The 22,307-nt window shown below is 36.3% G+C and overlaps 1 long non-coding RNA gene across 2 annotated transcripts in view; it reads left to right on the top strand.

The window, feature by feature from the left end:
- LOC103461678 (uncharacterized) overlaps positions 1-22,307 on the top strand; it is a 46,491-nt gene that overhangs the window by 5,599 nt on the left and 18,585 nt on the right. Inside the window, exons 3-4 of one of the 2 annotated variants that reach the window (XR_533171.1) lie at positions 9,936-10,000; positions 10,142-10,246. The exons of the other annotated variant lie outside the window; for it this stretch is intronic. This is a non-coding gene — a long non-coding RNA (uncharacterized LOC103461678). The remainder of the gene's footprint in view (positions 1-9,935; positions 10,001-10,141; positions 10,247-22,307) is intronic. 2 annotated transcript variants of the gene reach the window in all.

Here is a 22,307-nt window from a genome sequence, read left to right as displayed (position 1 = left end):
ACATTAGAGATGAACAACACAAAAAGGATACTGGTCATTTTTATGTTCTATTTAGTTATTTCAGAAATCTTTTGTTTCTCTGTGTCTAAACTCTAGTGTTAGTACTGCAATATTACAGAGTGAAAGGAATCACATGCAATGTTTTCCAATTCTGTGTACACTTTAAACGTTCTGGTTGTAAGCTTCTTTAAAATGCTTTCCACATTGTGGTCAATAACTGATTTATTGTGGTAAAATGTTGGCAAAAGTCTTCCAGTAAACTGGAAGCTGTAATTTTACAGTGAAATCTGATGATGTTTTTGTATTCTCTTATCTTTCTCCTACCTTCCTTAGTTTTAAGATAAAGTTCAACTATTTATCTCTTGACTTCAGGTATTTAACTCTTTTAATCATGCATCTGTCTCTTTTTTTGTTCAACAAATATATAACAGCATCAGAAGAAATGTCCCTAATGATGGTCATATTTGAAGTTGAACATATCAACACATTTTAGTTTTAAAATTCCAGGAACCAGTTTTATTGAGTTAAAAACAGTTTTTATATGTGTACAAACTCGAATGTCGAATGTGAAACCAGTGAAATAATAAATATAATTTAAAACAAGAAGTTGTTATTTTTGCCCCTCTGAAAACAGACAGAATTAAAAGGTCAGGGTTTTTTTTGTTTTTCAGTGTGAGATTATGCAACTGCAATAAAGATGAATTTATGTTAAGCCACACATGATGCTAATACTTGTAGAGGTTGCTGTATATCACATAGGAGGGAATTCAGCAAAAATAAATAAGCAGTGGGATTGCTTTATGTTGATCGTATCGTTTAATAACGTTCATTTGTTACATTTAGACAAATAATGACTCTAAATTGTTTTATCAACAACTGACTAATGGGTATGCAATAGATAAGCCCTCTGGTCAATAAGCTTAAAATAAATGGAAATAACATATTATGGGATGAAAGCCCTTTACCACGCCCATCTCAAATATCGATGCTTACAGTAATTTGTCCCCATTTCTATTGACTTTGTGCTTGGCTGTCAGTAAATGTCGCTATGAGAGCAAACGCTGACAGATTTTAGGGGGGCTTTCTGCAGAGATGATCCAGATCAAGTCAGCGCACCCATCAGCTTAAGTTTTTTGGGGGAGTGGCTGCAGCTTTCACTTCAGCTTGCAGGCGAGGGTCAGGTCACAGATCAAATGTGTTGTCGATCCTTTGGGAAGTTCAGCAGAACCTGAAGATGCTGATCAGAGCTGGCAGGGGGTGTTCTGGCATGCTAATTGTGATTCATAAGTCAGTTAAAAAGAGGAGTGGCTTTTCACAGCAGCTTGAGTGGAGAGTAACAAACCTTGACATGGTAGAATTTTGCAAAAGCAGTATGTGAACCTAGAACTAAGGTTATTAGATAATAAGACAATTGAATATGCTTCTTGTAAAAAATGTTGTCTAACCCTAACCCTTCACATTTACAAAAACAATTCAAACTTCTTGATTATTTTTTAATATGTTGTCATATTACAATCTCACACTTTAATGTATTTTATTGAGATTGTATGTGATGGTTCAATACAAATAAGGCATAATTGTGGCGTTAAAGAAAACAATACATATGCATCTTTTCAAACTTTATATGATTTTAAAATGTACAATGCATGATGACGCTTCCACCAAAATGTTTCTCAGTGGGGATGATGTGTTTAGGGTGATGAAAAGGATACAAAGGTAATTATTAAAAAAAAAAAAGTCTCTTTCTGTTTTCACCAGAAAAACTGTTTTCTTTAGTAGTATGAGGGCTTAATATAAATGCATAACACACTTGTTAGGTTGTTTTGTAAAAAAAAAAAAACAAAAAAAAAACCAACTATTAAATAACATGTCAAATGAAATGACAATTATATTCTATTTTGTTATATGCCAAGCTGGTAAAAATAAGTTTAAGTTTGTGGTTGCAACATAAGAAAATGTCTAATAGTTTAGGACATTTAGTACCTTTCCAAGGCACTAAAGAGCTTAAATGCATGCATATCTCCTACCCTGAAAGAATTACCGTGCTGTGAAACAGCAAAGACTTCTACTTCCCTATTTATTTGTGAAGATCTATGTGAAAATGGTGTGATGTCTTTCCTGGATTTTATCGCCTCTAAATCGCCGGCTGGAATGCATTGCTAAGCCCGGCCTCCGAGGGCTAGCATATAGCTCTCTCTGCAGGCTTTGTACAGGATGAAGAAGTCATAATCCTCAAACAGACTTAAATTCCTCCAGAAAGGCTCTTGATCCTGAATCCACTCATTTTCTTCAAACAACTTAGCCCAAAAGAGAAGGGATATTTGAGCACGGCTGAAATCCTTGATTGAAATCTGCGACAAGTGGTCACAGACAAGCGCGCATCAATACGCACGCACGCACAGACGCAAATAAACCCCGGCACACACAAATACATGCGCGCCTCCCTGACGGTCGCCAGCTGCCGGTGGAAAGCCTGCACCAGGTTGTCGAGTGGGCCTCTCTGAGCTCTCATTAAAAGGTAAACTTCTCCGAGGCCAGAGAATCATGTCAATCACAGGCTGCGTTCCTACACCAGGCCCAAAGCCTGTGCTCTCCACCCTGTCAGATGCCGTTATCACCTTCAAAGCCACATCAGAATGCTGTTTGTTCTGCGCTTTAGTTTCACCCACACAGCAGATTCAAAAAGGTACAGGTCTATTTGATAGTGTATATTTCATTGCCGGAGAGAGAGACTGTGTTTGTCTTGCTGTGTTTGTCAGCTCATATTTGAGCTGAGGGCTCCTATTAAAACTAAACACCCAACCAAAAGAATATTGCCACCGCTGGGTTCTTTTAAATCGAATATTGAGCCCACGGAGAGCGAAAGCAATTTAGTGGTAGTTTTTATGAAAAAAAAAAAGAGAATCTCTGCTGTTTCTATTTACCCTTCGATTCTCACTTATTTACGCAAAGCACACTCCCTTAACATATTTCATATATTGTAATAATTACATTACTTACCCTTTTCGCTTTTTCCCCAAAATATTGCCTTTTAAGTGAATTCGCTTATTAAATAAATAAATGTTTTTGAAAGTAGGAGTAATTTTATGGAGTGGAAATAATAAAGTGTAGTCGGTGCAGACTTAAAAGTATAAGATTGTGTGTATTGTTTGAAATGAATGAGAAGTTACTGCAAAGGAAAAAACATCAGCAAGTTTCTTTTGTGGTTAACTGTGAATACCATAAAAAATTATGTATTCAAAGCAATTTATAGCACTTCACCAGGGGTGTCAATACTTTTTTTTCCAGACTTGTTTTGCCTTTAAAATATGTCAGTGTATTTTCAGTACTTTTATCTTAACCTTTAATAACCTTCATTTGTTACCTTTAGACTAACAATAGAATTAAATTGTTTTATTAACAACTAACTAATGGGCTTATCAGTAACCAATAAGCCTCTGGTCATTAAAGTTAAAATAAATGGAAAGAAACGGTTGCATGTTGAAAGCCCTTTATTACACCCATTGTAAACATTGATGCTATTGATTTTGTGTTTTTCTGTCAGTAAATGCCATAATGAGAGCAAACTATGACCGATTTTCGGAGAGCTACGTTTCCATTTTTGTCATAACTCCGCTTTTCATGTTTTTAATTATTACTCCAATGTTAGACATAGGTAAGTAGCAATTTTCTGGTTAATGGGGATAAACAGACATTTCCATTATTTAAATTGTGTGTTCTCTTTGCTTTCCTGTGATAAAATAACTGACCTCTGTCACGTCATCTTAACAACCCAGGGGAAGAGAAAGTCATGGATTATTTATGTATTAACATTCTTTAAAAAAAATAAAAATAAGCAGAAATGATTGAGTCACATTTAATTAATAGGAATTAATAGATATACCAATGATGGTGCATGTTACTTAATCAAACAGTGGCTTCTTTGTGTAATTTTTAATGACTGAATAAATTAAATCAAAGTGAAGATTTTTCTGAATATTACAGTAAGATTTTATAAGACCTGCGGCAGACTGGCGACCTGTCCAGGGTGAACCCCGCCTCTCGCCCAGCACGTTAGCTGGAGATGGGCACCAGCAACCCTCCCAACCCCCGCTAGGGACAAGGGTGTATAGAAAATGGATGGATGGATGGATGGATTAGGATAAGACATGAGAGGATTTCACTTGTCAAGAACTTTTAAATAACAATAGAAATATATATGAGCCTCTGAACAACCTGATGAATAGCAAATGTACAGTAGGCTATTTATTCCTAAAATCTGTGGGTGTAGCACCAAAAGTATGATGAATAAATCTCAGTTCAAAATAATGACAACCAATTTGTCAAATATGTTAATCACTTAAACCTTACATCTAAAGTGTATTTTAGATGTACACAGCCCCTTAAAGTACATTTGTGTAGATCTTTGTTAGTAACAGTCATCTGCTTTTCATACTTCTAATTATTGTTTGGGTTTGTTTGATAATGTTTCTGTAAATCTTCAAATGACTTCAATATATTTGTGTTACTGGTGTTTATTACTTATATCTGTCCTTTAGTCACAGAAATAATCAATTTTATAAGTGCCTTAGTGTTTTAATATATTTCATAGGAAGTACATTATCCATATAAGATCACAAATCATGTATGTCATCAATGGCAAATGCTCACTAAAGCACATTGGTCTGACCTATTTGTCCACCTATGGAAAAAAGAAAATGAAACGGAGAGACTACTTCAGCCATTAGTTAGTTTGCTGGACAAACTGCAGAATCTAACTCTATAGGTCGCTGGGGAAATAAAGAGGCACTACTTATGTTCTTATTGACCTTGATGCTGAAACCATTGCTGTTTGCTCTTTGGCCAACCTTAAACAACAGATACACACTCACACACCCACACACAGACGCATCTGAAGATTTTGCTTGCATGTCGGACAGAAATACATAAAGTGATTGAGTGACCAATATTTTTTGTACTGTCAGGAAGTTTTGGCAGGAGATGTCTTCTTTAGCGACAGTATTATTAAGAACCTGTCAGACTTAACAAACTAATTATAACTGCTTGAACAAACTCTGTTTTGTTTTTTTTATAACTGGCTTCTCAATTTGCATCATAAATGTGTTTTTAGTTGTTTCTTTGATGCTGAAAAACAAACCTTAGAAAACAAAGCCCCAAAGTGTGTTAATTAGTATTCAAAACAGCAGCAGAGTTGCTTTCTATTCACCAATCTATATCTATATAACAGTCTGAGAGGATTTGTGATAGAACACCATGTAAACAGCCCATTACTGCAACTTGGACTGATTAACATATGATTGTAATTCATCATATCGTGTGCAGCTGGTGACATCTTGCAGCAGCATTTATTCTGTGTTGATACATGACTTTGGTTTCTTTTTGACAACTCAAAAACAAACAGATTGCAAGCTGTCGCTACATTTGTTCACCATGAATGGAGAAAATGAATCGGGAAATCAGGTGCGCCAGGTGATTAGCACCATCATGCCTGAGATCCTCATGGAATCAAGCTGAACACCGTGTGTGTTTTTTTTTTTTCATAAACAGAGCAACACTGTGGCAACTGCCGGAGTGATTTTATTCAAACACATCTAACAACTGCTCTGGTTATGTTCAGTTTCTTGTGTATTCTGTTTAAGCTATTCACACAAAATATGGATATTAAATTTACTGCGTGTGACTAATGGTAAATAAAACAGTTGCCTGGTCAACCTGCTATAACTTTTAAAGCAGTTAATTTAATCACCTTTTGGAGTAAAAGTCAAACATCTGGGGTATTTGCTGATTTTTCCATGTCTGCCCACCTAACAAATATAAGACTTTGTGCAGCCTTTTGCAATTAAAACTAATTATTTGTTCATTACACAAAATCCTCTACAAAGAATCTGCTTTATTCCAGATTGTGATCTTGGTGTTATTTTTTGCATAGGTAGATCTTATGATGAGATTTGGGCTTCAGATAAGGTGTGATTTAATCAAGGGCTGTTGGGTAGGTCTGTATGATGTTTAGTATTACAGGGTGATTTGAATAAATTGTCATGAAAACAGCAGTACTGTTTTCTAGTTAATATTGTGCTGCTCTCTGTAGATCTGTCAGAAGGTTTTGACACAGTCGACTGTTTTGCCTCAAAAGTTGGTGGATATTGGAAGTTTTGGAAACTGATTGACAGAGGACAACATGTCCTAATTAGTGGCATGTTTTTTAACCCTTAAATGTTGAATAGTGCAGCCCTCAAGGGTCCACATGTGCCTCATTTTTGTTACAATTTACATAGATAACCATGTGTCAGAATTTAACTGATGCCACTTAATTTTATGCTGATGACACAGCTTCATTGAGAGACAACCCATCAGAACTACAAATGGTATGGACTGATTTATTCTGTGCTAATTGCATATTCCTTAAAATTTGGTTTGTGATTTAAGAAATTTGAAGTTCTTGGTTTTCCCAAAGGTCTTGTCTCATCATGTCCTTATGCATGCAACATTATATACCTTATGCTGTAAGATGGATGTGTTGTCACAGCTCTGTGTCTTGGACCAGAACGATGGCAAAAATATTAAATTGAGGCTGCACTGGATAAAAAAAAAAAAGTGTTTCTATAGTTCTTTCTGCTGTTGTAAATCTAAATCACATTTCTCCCTTGACGGCTACAGTAGATCTAACCCTCTAAGTGGAGCTGTTTATGGTGTTGTGCAGTGTAGAGTTGAAGCATAAGGGTGTCCCAAAGGTTTGTTGTTTAGAGATTAGATTGAACCAAGTGGCTCTTGCTCCTGCTCATGCTCGAGGAAAGCCAGTGCTCCCTCTTAGAGACCACAACCTCTGAGCTTCGATTTGCAGCAGTGCGTTCACCTTCATTTCCTTCTGTAGAATAACATTGTTGCTGTTATTTTCTTGATGTTTTCTGGGAGTTTTCCTGCTCATACATATATCTTTTTATTTGTTACTTCAGCACTCCTAGAAGAAAATGGGTTATCTGACACAGAAGGGGAGACAAAAAAAGCTCATATTTATGTTTTCACTTGTTTGATAATTTGCACTAATATCCCACTTCACTAATCCTTTCTCATAATCCTAAAAGTGGCATGCTTCGTATTAAAAGTTTCTTGCCTTTAGATTGCACTTAACTAAACCACACTTTTAGAATTCTTTTTTGGCTGTAATTTTTAGTTTGATAGATGCTTGTCGGTTCTGTGAGGGAAGAGGTTAGCTGTCCCCGTTAGTTTTGAGCAGAAGGTTTAGGAGGGAATCCACTGAAGGCATCTGTCAGTGAGGTAAAGAGCACTGACAACCATACATCATCTCTGCCTGGTGCAAGGCCCCTGTATTTAAAAGAGTACTGCAGTCAAAAGCCCATAAAGTGAGTGACTCCTCTGGAGCATCTGCCACTGCATGCAGAGAGAAGATTCAATGTGAAAAAAGGGAGATAATGTGCTCACTCACTAATGGGCACCCAACTAGGCACAGGCTCATTTTTCACATCATGTCATCTGTAGGGTTTGAATAAAAGTAATGGTCACAATGAGCCTGGATCTCTCCCAGTCATTATGGCTTTTGCTTCCTCATTTTTATTTGTGTTGACTTGTACAGTCAGAGAGGATGACAGTCTCTGGGCCTGTGGATCAGTCAGATTGATGATTCTTGCTGCTCCCCGCCGCTGCTGACAGGTCCCTTCTTTCTGCCAGGCATATGAGGCCAGAATGCCGCACTACGTCATATCAAATGCTGTAATCTGACAGAATAAAAGGATTTGCACACTAGGGACATCCCAATCTCTGTCTTTTATAATTTTCTGACAAAGACAGAAGGGGGGTGAAGGGGCTCCTACAGTTTCGTGTAGCAAGAATTAGTGTCAGTCAAAGTTAAGTGGTTATTTTAAGATGAATAGGAGAAGGTTTCTGTGTTATGTTTTAGCGCTGGGCTTCATGATGCTATGCTAATGAGAATAGATACTGATTGGTCATTGGATGTATTCATTTCCTAAACATTCAGAGTCTAAGGACACGGCACATCTAAATCTGATTATTCTGAAAAGGTTAGTATGTAATTAACGCAAAGATTCACTGCTGCTGCCAACTGTGCTCAGTTTAAGATGGCAATAAATGCCCAAATGATGTTTTCATCTTTAAGACACATTCACTTATCTACTCGTCATGATTTAATAAAAATGTGCTTAACTGATTTATTATTATGCAGTGCCTTTTAAAAATATTCATACTTCTGGAGCTTCTACAGATTTTTTTTCACATCATACTAACTTTGGTTTATTTAATTAGTTTTTGTCTATAACATAAAATCCGATTTAGTGTACAGTTGTGAAGCAGGAGGGAAAAGTAAATGGTATTCAATATTTCTTAAAGAAAATGAAGTAGGACTTGCAATTATATTTAGCTGCTTTACATTGCTACCTCAATATAGATTCAAGTGGGGAAAAAAGACAGTTCAAAATTAAAGTTAGAAATAACTCAAAAGCAGGGTTGGGTTGTAAAACAATATCCCAAATATTACTTAATTATTCTACAGAGCACTGTTAATGTCATCATTTGAAAGTAGAAAGAATATGGCACAACTGCAGCCTACCAAGACATGGACATCCACCTAAAGTAACAGCCTAGACCAGGAGAACATTAATCAGAAAAGCATCCAGGAGGTAACAGCAGCCTGCCGTGGTAACTTTTGGGCAGCTACTGTATAAATACACACCTCTGGTGGGAGAGTCTGTTATGGAAGAGTGGCAAGAAGAAGTTTCATTTGCCACAAGACATGTTGGAGATAAAACATTGTTGAATTGGAATGTTCTGGGCTGCTTGCAAATTACTATATGGTGGGGGAAAAAAAAAAAAAAAAAAACACTGCACCTCACCTTGAACACACCGTTTCAATGTTAAAGCCGGGGGTGGTCGAATGATGCTGTGTGTGTTTTCTCAACAGAAAATCAGATCAGAGTTAAAGAGAGGACAAATAGAGCTTAACACAGGACAATCCTGGGAGAAAATGTTTGAGGCTATAGAAGACTTGAGACCGGACAACATCCTAGAAGGACAATGATCATAAAAAAACAGCCAGTGCGGCATTGGAATGATTTAAATCCAAACATGTCCACGTGTTCAAATGGCCCAGTCAAAGTCAAAACCCAAATCCAGTTTAGAATCTTTGGCATTAATGTTTCTCTTTACACAATTATGCATTACTTTGTTACTTTGTTTTGGTCTGTCACCTAAAAATTCAGCAAATAAATGGAAGTTTGAAGTTTTAAGGAAATAAAATGTGACAAAAGGTTACCTCGACTACGGTGAGGTAAGGTTGTCTAAATATTTCTGCATGGGACTGTTTATAATGTCTTTTTTTTCCTGCTGTGTTGCATATTATCTTCGAGGCTTTCAAAACCCTCAGTGTTATATAATCTATATTTTCTGCTTCATCAAATGCTTTTAGGAGAAAAGAACTGTTTTGTGTCAACCCTGATAAGAGTACGGATGTGAAAACAAGTGATTTCCTTATTGGGTTCAGGAGTCAAAGGCCTTCTTCCAGGGACGTGGGCTTCAAGAGCCCAGAAGATTAAGACATATATTGGATTCATGATGGAGGCCACAAAGTTCATTTTGAAAATAAAACAGAATATTATTCACAGTCCTTTTAAAATTCAGATTGCCAGCTGACCCATGACTTGGAAGTAGTGCATTACATTTTCAATGAGCTGACGCTCTGTCACTAGCAGGAAGAATTCCATTTCCTGCCCGTTTGCCAGGGGAATTATGGGATTAAATCAGGAGTAGTTTAAGGAACTATGAGAGGAACAGAGATACTGTAGGATAAAAAATTTTGACATTTCAGAATGGGCATTTCCTTTCTTTTATGTCTAGCAGTTTTAGTGCGGTGTGCTAATTTTTTTTTAAGTAATTTTCTTCTATTTTCCTTTTTCGCCTTTTTTCAGTGTCAACAACATGGAAGGAGGTGAAAATCACGTTGCTTTGTAGGGAGCAGAAAAAAATCCCACCGGTAATATTATAAAAGACACATGCACACAGTTCTGCCTGATTTTCATATATATTAAAATCACCACCTTCAGTGGCATATAAAATTCTACAAACCACTAACGCCTAAGCTTACTGTTGAAATGTCTGTTTCCCTTTGATTCAGGTTTTCCTCTCTGTTTTCTGACCCTGCAAAGAGGTGACCAGTAATCTTATTCACACACTGCTTCCATCACAGACCTCTCCATATGCCTTACATAAGCCAGTAGAGGTAATATTGACATTGCTCAGCTGCATTAAAAGTTGCATGTCATACACAAATATTATGAAAAGTTAACGCTTTCTTCCAAGCTGCACCCTCTAAGCTGCCTGCATAATAAAAAGCTTCATTTAAACCCTCCTCCACAACAATGAGAGTCTGTGTTTATATAGACTACTTGCAGAAATCTCAATATCATATCTATCCAAATTTTAATTTTACTCTTACAATATTGAGAGCTTATATAGATATTGAGTAGCTACTATGCATCACAATATCAGAGTTAATTTATTTCAGTAATTCAATTCAAAAAGGCAGACTCATTATTTACTATATAGATTTGTGACAGTCCATATATTTAAGGCTTCTAATTTTGATGACTATGGCCAACGGATAATAAAACCCACCATTCAGTTTCTCGCCATATTAAAATACTACATCAGACAAAAGAACATGGATTTTTAAGACAGAAATATTGGTCTTGTATAAAAATTCTGAAAGACAGGAAGGGCTTGACCTATGATGACCTCACAAACCAGCACTAATCACACAACAATTTTAGATATACATTTTGTTCAATTTGATAAACATAGCTGTTGGCTGGATAGGACTGCACAGCACACAATGGATTTAATGTCATTGCATGATCAATGACAAAAGACTGTTTGGAATCCCAGTATTGTTCTCTAGTGTTTTCCAAGAATCATAAATTCACACCTTGCATGCCAATGAGATATCCAGCCTGCTGGGTGGAGTCTCACTGTAGTCGATGCCCAAAGATTAAAGTGGCAAGTAAAAGGCTGAAAAAAAAAGAAGATTGAGGAAAGTGTGCATTTGTCACAATAATTTCCATCATCCTACTGCTTGAAAACTGTCAGATCAGCATTCTTCTCCATAATGGTTTGCAACAAAACAAATACAACTGCATTCTTGTTTCCATGTAAAAGCCCTCTTTTTTTATTTGCCCTATGCTGTACGCTAATATAAAAAAATATACATATTTTGTTTTTTCACGAGTTGTAAACCAGATTTGAATAATATATATTATTTGAATAACAATAAATAACTTAGTTTATTTTGCAATAAAATGAGTTTTGGACACTATTCTAATTTACCGAGATGCACCTTTACACCAAGTATAACTGGTCTACAGACATGGAGGAGGGCTTGCATTTACACTGCATTAAAGTCACAACTTAAGCATGGTGCTGAGCTCATTCCCATAGCACTGCCATCCAACCCCCATCTCTTTGCACCGATGCCTGCCTCATCACTCCACACAAAATATCCCACCCTTAATTGGTCTGTGCTCCTCCAACATGTTTGTAATGAAAAAAAGCAGCACATAATTCTTAGTTTGTTGGCTGGCAGAGCCCAATTTACAAAAGTGGAGGTTGGTGATAAGCAGAGACAGTATGGCTGTGGAGTGCTCAGAACAATGAATCACCCTGCTGCCAGGGTTGAGCAGAATATAATTGAGTCCAACATCTCTGAGCACTTTCACCATAATTAATGATAATCTGTAACAGAGGAATCTGAGATTCCAGTTCACAGAACTGTTTAATTAGGCCCAGTAATGAAAGCACAGGCACTACAAGAATATGGCCGGCCTCATGATTAATGATTTGTGCTACTGAACACAAAAGTGCTGCACCGTTAACTCCAATGGATGCTRCTATGTCTCCCTGGCATTTACAGAACACCAAAATACATACGGAGCTGTTTGCCTCCCCTATATGAAGCACTATATAAATACTTTGGGGGGTGGGGGGGTGTTCTGTGCAGATATACTTGTTTTATAATTAACATGTTCTGGATATCAAAAATACTACTTCAGATAGAATTTATCCTAAATACCATAGATGAAGCATGTCTTTTTTTTTTTTACTTTTTTTTTTTAGAATCTGATTTTCTTTATTCTTTTTGTTTTGATGTCTGCTACTAATGTTGATTTTGGAAGTCAGCTTATCTGTCAAGATTTCTCCTATTCAGGTGATTAGGCAACAATTACTTTAATTAATCTCTGCACCCTCTCTTCGCACAACCAATACATGTTTTACTCTGCTTTTTGAAAATCAGAATTTTACTGTGACGTCTTTACATTATTGTAAAATGACGAAGAAGAAATGACTTTGTAAATATTTTTCTCCCTCCTTATAATATTAACTCTAATTCAAAATCTAAAACTCATCAATTAAACCTGAAATGGTCTGTTCTTCACTAAATAACATTTTTTAAAGAGGCAGTATTGTGTGTTTTCCAACCACAGTGTTAATTGTGCCATTTTACAGCACAATCAAGTAACTGCTGCATTAAGATGTTATAAAAATTATGTAGACATAAAATATGCCTTAAAAAATTTGACTTCATAATTTAACAACTTGAAGTTTGGACCTCTGTCTCTTTAAGAAACGTTTGCTTCTTCTGTCTCCATTTTCAGGAAGTCATCACAGCACCTCTCCTCAATTTGCCCTGTAATACTGTTTTTACCAGAAATATTCATTGATTTTAAAGAAAATATGGAACAATTTACGATAGTTTTTAGGACCACCTCGGATTGGATCAAGTACAAAATCTGAAAAAACTGAAGCTCAGCTGAATTATTTAAAGCTGAACAAGGACTTGTCACAAATTTAAAAAAAAAAGAAAAGAAAAGCCTTGTGAAAAGTTTGACAGCTTTGACAACACTGTGAATTCATACAGTAATTTTTACTAAACTTCTTTGCCCAACAGCTTTGATTGCTGTTCAGCTTTCATTCAGACAGCTGAGCAGCAGTGTGCAGCATCAGCTATAGAAGAGTGCTACACTCTATCTAGCTGGAGAAAATGTCAGCCGCTGTAGGACTTTCTCTGGCATTTCCCATAAAAAAAAAAAATTAAACTATAGGATGTCATAACGGACATTTTTCTTTTAGGTTTTAAAACCACAAATGTTTAAAGCCTTAGTACAGAACCTGTAACCTGTCCATGTCTTATGCTTACAGCTTTGTTTAGACATAATTAGCATCTTGATATATGTCCAAATTTCGACCACACTAGTGTTGATTAATTACCTTCAATTATTAGTTCACCATAACTAAAAGTGTTGGGAACTACATTGCATGAGAATAAAAATAAATCTATAAAAGTTTGTAGTTGCTGCGCTGAAATAAATATGTTTTCCTGAAGAGAAAAGATGTTTTATGTGTTTTTGAAGCTATATTTCCAAGTACATATATATTTGTTTCCTGAACACTAGTGGTAAGAAAAGATTGGCATGTTACAGGAAAAAATGTAGTGTAAAGTAATAAAAGAGCCACATACGAATTGAGGTCTTTTACCTAAAAGTATGGATTGCATTATTGAATGAAATGCTCCAGCTCCTTCTTATGCCTTGCAGGCATCCTTGTTGTTATTTTCCTGGTAGTATAGCCTATATCGTGCAACTCCACAACACATCAGCATGTAGGGCCTAGCCGAACAGTGAGTGCTGGAGTGGTTCCACATTTTTAAATGAATCTCATGAAATGCACAGTAATACAGTCACACTATTACAGAAACAAAATAAGATTTTGTTTGGCGTGAATTGGATTTATACCTAAAAAAGCTATTAGTCACTCCCTGTCAGTTTACTGACTGCTGTGAGTTGAACGTTTCTGTGTTAGACCTCTGAAGTTAAATTTCACAGTTAGTTACATATTGTAAATGTATCGCTTCCTTTGCTGGAAAAAAAAAATGGTTTGGTAAATCAAGACATGGTAATGGATCTAACAGAAAGATTAGATCATTATAAAATAGTAAGAACAATAGGTTGTACAGCAAAAGGCTATGTGTTTTATTCATCAAACCTCAGAAAAATGCAAAAGTTTCTATCAAGCGGACATACAGTGTGCCTTAGGAAACGGCATTGTGAAAAGCAGCGGGTGTGGAAAACCTGACACAGGAGCTCAGCCCTCATAAATCTATGACAAAACTTTACAAAAATAAGAAAGAAGACATAAAGAAGAAAAGAAAAAATAGATGTATTTCGGCTAAAGAAATGACTGCAGTCACCCATCCCCTTGCTCTCCCATTTCCCATGTCGAAATCTTGTTTAGTTCTTTAATTCTACAGTTTCTGACCTGGATCTGGCCATCGCTGCACATGAAAGAAATTACAAAAGCCTCTCAGTCACAGCAGCCCAGCTTCCTCCTGCACCGCAGCATTTGTCATTGCCAAAACAGCAGAGTTTAATTAAGTGTTGTGAGCAGCCTAGTGAGAAACACACTTTAATTTAAACCTCTGAACATGCTCCTATTGGTTCTTTACCTTCTCAACAATCAGCAGGGTATACGGCATAAATTTCTATCTCTCGAGGGGGAAAGCAGCTGCTGCACCTCTAGCGATTCATAAACGGCTTGCCTCCCCAAGAGCAATCTCTCTTACAGCACATTTCATCATAACTCTGTTTGGAACCGTGAGCAGATGAATGTAATAATTAATGTCCCTTCTCAACTAAACATTTTATTTATTCTTGACAAAGTCATGTCTGTTCCCATGTTTAAAAATACAAGTTGTGTGACAGTGCTTCAGAGTTGGTGAAAATAATGAAATGGAAAATTATCTCTTGACCCATCAGGCAATGCTTGGTAAAGAAGGTACATTTATTCAGTTCTACAGCAATGGATTTGTTTCAAGTTGGTAAGCTTTTTGAGTCAGCAATGATTTTTTAAGTACGCCTTTTATAATAACATAAGCTTTACCAGTTAAATCGATGTGGATACCAATAAAAAGGGACACAAGAGACACAGAGTGTTAGATCTGCAGCAAGGGCAGTCATTTCATCAAGCTGCTGTTGAACTGCCTTTGGGAACTTCAAAAGCACAAAGAGGTTATTGAACTGCAAAAACTGTTAAAGAGAAAAACAAAACATTTTGACGGACAGCTAAAATGATTCACAGTGAACCTAAGAAGGAAATTACTGAATACATTGCTTCTTAGTAAAAATCTATTACAATTCCTGCTGCAGTTAAAATTATCTTAAAACATTCCCATTCTTACAAATAATTTGATTGTGAAACTTAGTTTTTTAGCCGCTGTCACACTGGTGGCATTGCTGCCACATGGCCATGTATGTTGGCAAATCTAAAACCAGGTTTTGACTGTATAAGTTAAAAGGACAGTGTTAATTGTTTTTCAAGGCAGTGATATCTTATAGCATAATCGGGTCACAAAAAATACAGAAAAACTTCTAATACATTTATCCTACTATAACATTTTCAAAGTAAATAGTGAATAAACTTAAAAAAAACGTTTAAACATAATTTGCTTTATAACTAGCCTTGTAACATTTCACTTCCTTCCCCAATGTTGCTTTTTTTCTGTTCTATTAAATCTATGGTCATTCATGATACAAACCTACTGAATCTAGTCCTGTTCTCACATTTTTGTTTGTTTTGCTAATTTTGGTACATAGAGAGGAGGCTGATTCAACTGCTAAAGCCAATTTTCTGAGCAGACCCAGTGTTAAAAAGTGCTCTGGTTCCCATATACGATCTTACAAATCAAGCACTGGCACAAACACAGAAACCAATCAAACCCAGGCCTCATGAGCCTTAAACAAAGGTGGAAGTACATTTCCTATCCATGTTGGGTGACATCCTCTTGTCCTCCTGTTGGCGCTGCTCCTGCATTTGACTGATCAGACAGCCAATACATGGTCCAGGTTTATTAGCAAGACCTTACAAAGCCCAAAGCTCTGTGCAGTAGTGTAATTCTCAAAATGTGACACGTTAACTGTGTTGACTGATCCACACAACAGCTGGTTCATAGGGGACCTCTCACACTTGAGCGCAGCAGCGTGTAAGGAAACAGCAGTGTCTTCAGCTCTATGTGGTTCTTACCAGAAAAAGTCTTGACACGCTGTTCATAGCTGGCTTGTTCAGTCACTTATACAAGGCAGTTTTCAGGTTCTAAATTGAACAAGAAGCATCTTGTCTGAAGTGTCTTCAATGCACTTACAGAATATAGAATAAATCACATATATAATCTTATCCTTCTTTTATTGCAGTAGTATGGTTTCACACACAAGGAAATTGAAAAAAAAAAGCCTTTAACTTAAGTACATTTATTCAGTATGGGGAAAAAGAAATTCCACATTATGAATTAAAATTATTCAAATAAATGCATATGAAGCCATTTTTTTAAGTCAAACATCTTAAGTTGACAGAGAAGTAAAAGAAAAAGAAAATAAATGACTGACATCAATCTGAAAATTGACACAAGAAAAACTAAGGAAGCAATAAAGCAACTGGAACAGCAGTGCTCAGGCATCCAGGAAGACGGACTAGAGAAAACATGAGATTCTGGCAAATAATTAAAGTTACCTACAGGTCTCTAACTACAGGGAGGGCGACACAAGAACCAGTTGTTACATATCCTGGGCACATACAGCAAAGGAACCTGAGCACAGGAAAGAAGGAAGGCAAATAATAAACACACAAATACACACAGAGGTTATTATCACTACACAAAAGCAAGTTAATTAACCAAAATGTAAAGATTAACTTCAACCTGCATCCAAGCCAAGAACAGAAGAAACTCGACACAAAGAAGTTAAAGGTATGGAACATCCTTGATGACAATAATAGAGAACTCAAAATAATCCATTATAAATTTGGAACCAAAAAGACCATGTACCATTGACTCGCTAGTTTAATAAATATTATTCCCCTAATAATTATTCTCAAAACTGAATTTAGAAAAATGCATAGGTTAAATGTCCCATTAAAGGTGGAAAAAAAAATTTATTACAATGTTTTTAATTTCACTGAAATATTGCTATATTAACCGGTATGTATGTACACTTACGAGGTCCACTGTATTTGATCACATTTATTTTCAAATCCTTGTGGTTTACATAATATCCATATTTCAGAAACCTAGATTAAGTTAATTATAAAACACTCTTCTGTAATAAGCATGTTTAATATCTCTAGATAATGCAGTTCTCAGGTCAGTATAGCAACTTGTAAATATACTGGGACATATTAGAGCCACAGTTGGGTCGCCTTGATCGTTGATCATTTAAAGGATGCTCTCCTGGTCTTCCTCTTTAGAATGCCAAATGATATATGATCACTTCTACACTGCTAGTTAATGTACACTATTAGCTCTGTATTTAAACATGATAATGTAATTGATTTACAAATTGATTTATTGATGTTAATTCAAGTGTTTCATGTATTAATCAAAGTAAAGAAATTAATTCCGTATATTTTATGAGCTGTTGTGTGATCAACTAATGATATGAATTAATCAACTTTAATAAGAATTCAAAGACTATTGTTTGCCCAATTTGTCACTTTGTTGGAGGGGGAAATGAAGAACAGCCTCTTGATTTACAACGTGTAGCTCCGGGGGAGTATTTTAGAAAATTACTTTGCTTTTTGGGGGGTCTTGGATGGTACAGGGAGTTATCAGTTTATTAGTTGAAACAGGACAGGTGTAATCTGTTTAAGTAGAGATGTGTATATATTTTTTTCTTATGTTTCTGTACTATGGGTCCATAAAGAACTCAGCACAGGTTTGTATTTCAAGGTTTCTATGAAATCTTGAGAAGTATGGAATTAGTTTTTTTTTTATTATCAGTTTCTAAATCTAAAAATAAAAACGTGTTGGACAAATATTTTAATTTCCAGTCTCTACTTCTTGTGATTTTATTTCAGTTTATTTGTTTTATTTACTATCTAAATATTATGTTACATTTAGACAGTTTGCAATATCTTTAATTATCTAGCTGCTCTCGGTTAACATTTGTCTTTACCGAATCAAAATTAAGGACAACTTCCCTGTGCTTTTGGGCTCTACATAAGTTTCCTGTTTTTAACTGGATTTGTTTCCCAAACTGGATCTAGTTAGGATAAATGTCCTTATCTAATCTTCAATATTCCAATCAAGATCATACAAGTCTCGAGTATTGCCCATTTTGAAACAGGTTTGAGCAAAGTTAATCCAGATGCCAAAGCAACTGTTTGCAGAAGATAAAGTTTATTAGATAGATATTTTGTATTTAAAGAGCAAAACGTTATAACTATTAATGTAACATTCTAGAAATATGGGTCTGGAAAAGCATGGAATATTAAAATGGACAATTTGTTAGAAATGTTTAATTTGGACTGATTTGCAGAAAAGGAAATTAATCGAGAAAGTATGGAGGTACTTTGTCATAAAGTAATGGAATGGTTAAAGGGCAAATCTAATCATATTCCAGAATTGCAAATTCTTAACGTCTTAAATATGTGAAAAAATAAATAAAAATGGCAATTGTGCCCATATTAGTGAGCACAATTGGGACTACGGTGATTATGTAAAATTTTATTAAAATGGTGTTGAATGATTCCCAGTGGGAGTGTCTAAATACCTTCCCTGCACACCTTTCCTACTCAGTCCCTTCAAGCTAGCGGCAGCAGGAATTATCAAACACTTGGTGGAACTGCATGTCTACTGAGGATATTATACAAACTACTTCAGAATGAGTAGGAACTTCTTAGAGAGAAAGAGGCCAATTTCAAGGTGTCAGATTGAAAAGTCAAATTTCTTATGATCACTTGTCTTTTGACAAGTAACAGACAAAGCTGCTGTCTGTTACTTTTAGACATCTTTGTTCACTTCATCCTCTTAACACTGGACAAATTACCATAAACAATGTTTAAGTTTAACAATAATACTTTGCTATCTGTACTTTAGTTTTTAGTGTATATTGTGTTCTGCTTTAATGTGTCAAGTTCTGTGTTCTTGGTTGCATTCGAGGTTGATTTATTCATTTAGATTTTTTGAAAGATATTTTAACTATCCTGATAAAGAAGCCTGAAAACGATTAATTTTTAACAGTTTTAAAAAATTAAATATACCCTTTAAGTCATTCTTTAGAGAGGTTGGGGAGGTGGCGGGAAAGCACGACAAAACCTGCTTTGGGTTGCTCTCTTTCTTTGCTCTTTCCTTACACTAAACTAAAACTTTAAAATGCAATAAAACAGTTTTCTTCCTCTCCTTCAAGTGAATTGTTTGCACCCCAGAGAGCCACTTAAGTAGTTCATTAGTGGCTATGTCATGTCTTTAAAGTATTGATCTGTCCAGTCAATGGAAAAAATAACAACCCCTTTATAAGCTTCTTGTCCACAGCGATGGGCGACATAAATTATTTAAAAAGGCCAGATTCACTGCGACCATGGAACCATCAATCATAAGGTATGGCAGTGACAAAAAAGCTTCATACGTTCCTCCTATCTTCCCCCAGAACAATTCTATCAGCCAGGTGACTGTGAGGAGCCCGAATGACCCGGTGTCACTCGCATTGTTGCCTCAGCCTTTGAACGACCCAGCTCTCCACCCTGCCCTGGAATGGGATGGCTAAATAGATTCTCTGTGTTTACCGCTGGGCTCCCTCCCAGAGCACACTTCAATTTGTCTAACAATAAGAGGTGGACAGAGGAGTTGGAGATTCCCAAACAATGGATGAATATTTTATCAAGTTGTTGAATTGAGTTGCAAGTGGCAGAATATTTATTCATGAATGTCCGTTCGGGGTTATTCCACAGAAAAGGGAACAACGCAACAACTGCAGAGTTATTCCTGTCGCAATCTCTCCATCTTGTGTTGGCTTAAGAAAACAATTAATGAATCATGGTATTTACTGTGAAAATTTATTGCTTACTGTAGATAAGGCTGAAAGGTATCTTTACATGAATCGCTACAAGGACCAACTATTTTGAGATGAATTGTTTTCGTAAGGACACAATGGTGGGAAGACAAAGTGGGCATGATATTAACACGCTCCTTTTTTATTGCGGTCGTATTGATTAATCAATAACTCCGTTGTGGTGGAGTTTTTTATTCTCTGCCTTGTGGCTGTTTTTTGTGTTGTGTGGCCAAACTACATTCTCTCATAGATGAGTTTTTTGACACTAGAAGCAGTGCTGTGAAAGTTTATCCTTAAACAAAAAAACTTGTACATTCGGTTCAGAGAAGAATTATTCTGGCAATTCTCGATTTAAAAATCTGTTTTAAAATCACAGCTTCTAAGGTGAAGTAGATCATGTTGATTTATACATTTTTATGAGAGCTTTTTATTAACTATGGTGTGATAATTGGCATAAATGGTAAGATCATTGTGGAAATATGCAGCTGATTTATAGTGCATGGTGAGGATGCATGTTGCAGAGAATAATGCACAGCTAAATAAAGTTTATTGGAAACAAAACAGCTCATTTTAAAATATCCTGATATGTTGTAGCACATATCGAATAGAATATACTTTATTGATCCCCAAGAGGAAATTACTTATTTGTTGAAAAGCTGTAAAGTAAATACAAATATATGCGATAGAAAATATAGCATATATTTGTACTGTTTAATGCATGTTTAATGCTACATGCATTAAACAGTACAGTTTCTTTTGTCTAATGGAGATAAAACCTTCATGATCCACCAAACTCCTCTGAAGGTGTCACAAGACAATTCAATTCAAGAAACGCATCAAGCATTATGAGCAAAGGCATGAAAAGGCAACTAAGCAAATATAACACACAGGAAGGCATTTAATGTGAAAGTCTTGTCTTTTGAATTTAGATTTCAAAATGCAACTTTGATTAATAATTGATTATACAAAGCTACATGAAAGGCAGGAAGGGGCACCATTCTCTTGAACGGCCACCCAGTCAAACGACACTTTGTTGTTTTCAAATGCTCCCCTGCATCTTGGTTTCTGTGGTCAGTCCTCCAACCAACCCGGTGCAGCACAGCAAAGCCAGCAGCACGATAATGCTGCCCTGATGTAACCAGACATGCAGGGATATGAATGACTACATCTAAGGGGTAATTGCTGCTGAGCGGGAGCCTCCTACCTCGTTCCATTTAGTCTATTAGCAATTTATGGCTGGTCTCGCTCAGCTCCACACAGGAGGGGTTTGATCTAAATTCTCATGAGCTTTTAGGTGAGGCTGGGACCCAGTGGAGAGCCTTAGGGGGAAGAGATGAGTTTTACTTACCACAGTTTTAATTCTCTTTGACTTATCATTAATTTGTTGTCACAGAAGAAAGGTGAGCATCACATAGATCTAATTAAAGTTAATAGGATTATGACTATTCCGTAAGGCTCAGAAGTCCTGTTTTGTTTTTTAAGGAAGAAAAGAGGTAATCTTTTCTAATGCCTCATCACATCAATTTGGGTGAGTGTACAACTTGAAATACTTAATTTACACAAAGGTATTAGATACTCTTTTAGAATATGACATGATTGAAAAAAAGAGGTTTTGCAGAGAAGGAAATTGAGCATTCATTCATTTATCCATTCGGGATCACAGCAGGCTTAGAGCCTATTGTAGCAGTTGAGAAGCAGGGTACACCCTGCAGAGGCTAACTTTATGGACTGTGACTTTAAAAGAAACATTCTGGATGTACATGTGCAATTTAGATCAACCCTGTTTGTAGAATAACACTTTCCAGAGAGTTTGGGTGCCTGGATATTTTGAAACAGTCTTAATGCTTCAATGCCTCATTTTGCAGGTTCGTAGCAGGGGTTCAAGCCCAAGGCGAGGGTGTTGGTACTATCAGCGGTCCCACTGGCTAATGCCCAGTGTCAGCTCCCCACTGCTAGGGATGCAGATCTGGATGTACTGGGGCGGGGGTTCTGACTGGCCCAACAACAACATGTAGCAAGAAGAGCTGGCCTAACGCTGTCTGATGGCATCCTGCCGCTCAGGACTGGTGGCCACCAAACCAAGATGTGGTGTTTGGGTTACTTACTCTAGAATATAGATTGGAGTCAGCAGTTGTAGAAATTGTTTGTATGAGCGTTATACAGCAATGACTGTCTCTCCGAAGTACTCACTGTTTCACACGTTCTAAATTTTGTCATGTTAAAACCACAATCCCTAACGTCCTATTAGGCATTTGCGACATAGATACACAAAGTAATGAATTGTTGTAAAAGGGAAATGATACAATACTCTCTACATTTAAAAAAATAAATAAAATAGAAATCGGATATACATTTTTGAGTCCCCTTGAGTCAATATTTTGAATTGCAACAGCAATCGCTTTACATATATGTACT

Source organism: Poecilia reticulata, linkage group LG2 (assembly GCF_000633615.1).
Source record: "Poecilia reticulata strain Guanapo linkage group LG2, Guppy_female_1.0+MT, whole genome shotgun sequence".
Lineage (NCBI taxonomy): Eukaryota > Metazoa > Chordata > Actinopteri > Cyprinodontiformes > Poeciliidae > Poecilia > Poecilia reticulata.
The sequence above is the reverse complement of the archived record's forward strand: the minus strand, read 5'-3'. Positions and strand labels throughout refer to the sequence as shown.